This window comes from Mus caroli, chromosome 7 (assembly GCF_900094665.2).
Source record: "Mus caroli chromosome 7, CAROLI_EIJ_v1.1, whole genome shotgun sequence".
Lineage (NCBI taxonomy): Eukaryota > Metazoa > Chordata > Mammalia > Rodentia > Muridae > Mus > Mus caroli.
The window spans coordinates 61,402,294-61,404,178 of record NC_034576.1 but is presented as its reverse complement, the minus strand read 5'-3'; the positions used below and the strand labels follow the sequence as shown (position 1 = coordinate 61,404,178).

The 1,885-nt window shown below is 38.6% G+C and overlaps 1 pseudogene; it reads right to left on the bottom strand.

Moving 5' to 3' along the window:
• Positions 1–546: 546 nt before the first annotated feature.
• Positions 547–1,445, bottom strand: LOC110297440 (annotated as a pseudogene).
• Between the last annotated feature and the right edge of the window lie 440 nt (positions 1,446–1,885).

Genomic DNA, 1,885 nt, shown 5'->3' with positions numbered 1-1,885 from the left:
CAATGAACTCTATACTATAGACAAAAATATATCAGTACTGGCTAGGCAGTGTTGTACAGGCATGTAATTCCCAACACTTAGGAAAACCATCACACATTTCTGGTCTACTTAGAATTTCCACGCCTGCTAGAGTTACTATATAATAAAGTCTTACTCAAAAAAAACTATATATACAAAAAAAAGTACTTTCAGCTTTGCTAATTTGAAACTGTTCCCATTCTCCCAACAAAATAATCTATGGGGAAAAAAGTACAGCAAGACAAACCCACAAAAACAAAATCAGTTCTAATATAGTTAAGCATTTAGCCAATCCAGCACAAGACCATGAGATACCACAGATTTTCAGATTCAACAGGGTGTTATTAGAGTGATGGATGCTGATTTGTCTTCAGTCTCCACTCTGCTGGGAGACAGGAGGAAGGGCTTCTGAAGACTGACATCCAGGTTTTTGCTTTGTTTTATTTTGTTTAGCCATTATAGGGATCACAGAACTTTTTTCTTTGCTTCTTCCATTCCCTTCAGTTCAGAGTAAAGTCTTGATCTTGTCTAAGGTGGCATATTTGAAGGTAGGGCATTTTTCTTTGTATAGATTCTAGTTTTAAAGCTTCTCATGATCTTGTTGCTGTGAACAGATTCAGGACATAGCAAATTATCTTCTACTCCTGGTTCTGGAATAACATAGCTGGTAACAGGAAAAGAAAATTTATCCTTTGGGGAGTGTCTGGAACCCAGTTCCAACTAGCAAGAAATTGCAGGTGAACCCAGGCTTTCTTATCTGCTGAAAGCTGCCTGCCATGGACAACACACCATTTGAATCCAATGGCTTGTGGCAGAAAGGCCTGTTCATTAGAGGGAAGAGGACATCAATTTGTAGGCATTGGCTGGGCAGCTCTCATGGCAGTCCCTGCCCAGGCTGCAAATGTGGACCCTTTAGGTGAAATTAGAATTTCCAGGATTCCACTTTCCTGTTTCCTACTTCCACAGCTGCTTGGAGGCCCAATTCCTCTGAAGACTATCTTGAGTTTCTTGGGACCCTGATTCATTCTGGCCTCATGGAATGTGTTGGGAATATAACATTCTTGTTTAGAATATGAATGTCTCTGAAGTCTCAAATAAACCTCAACTTTCTTGCCATCCATACTCAAGCTATGAAAACAACACCACTCCCGAACAGTGTTCAGGGACACATCATTAATAGGAGGCAGGCTGGGCAGAGGACAGGTGCTTGGTATGGTTCTTGTTCTTGGATGGTGTTTGATTCTCTCATGTCTCACCAGAGAATGGGCTGGTGATTTGTGGTCTATGGTTGAAGAAACATTTGATTCCATAGGATATTCTGTGTTTGTCTACTCAGTAAGTGGGACCAGCATTAAAACCACACTTTCTTCATCCAAGTCTTCCTCAGATTGGTTATTGTTGTAAGTCTCCAGGCTGAAGTATGACATTTTCGGGCAGGCTTGGGAGAAGACAAAGACCTAATTATAAAACTCTTAATACCTGGATCAAAGTAACTTATAAAAGGAAATGTTTTCTAGCCTGTGATTCCAGAGGTTAAATCCATAATCATAGGGAAACATGACAGAAGCAAGGAAGCTGCTGAAAGAGTGAACAGAAGTGGGGCAAGGACATAAAATTTCAAAGCCACTTTCTATACATTTTCTTTGTTTTGTATATTTAGTGGTTTTACTATAATATGTTTTTCTTTCTAGTCCTATCTATGTAGTGTTCTATATACCTCTTGTACCTGGGTGAGCATCATTTTACATTTAAAAAATTTCTGACTTTATTAAAAATATTTTCTATGCCTTCATTGTGGAATTTATCTATGGTCATTATTCACAGATCTGGTATACAAAATATTTTGAATGTTCTATCCATATGATCT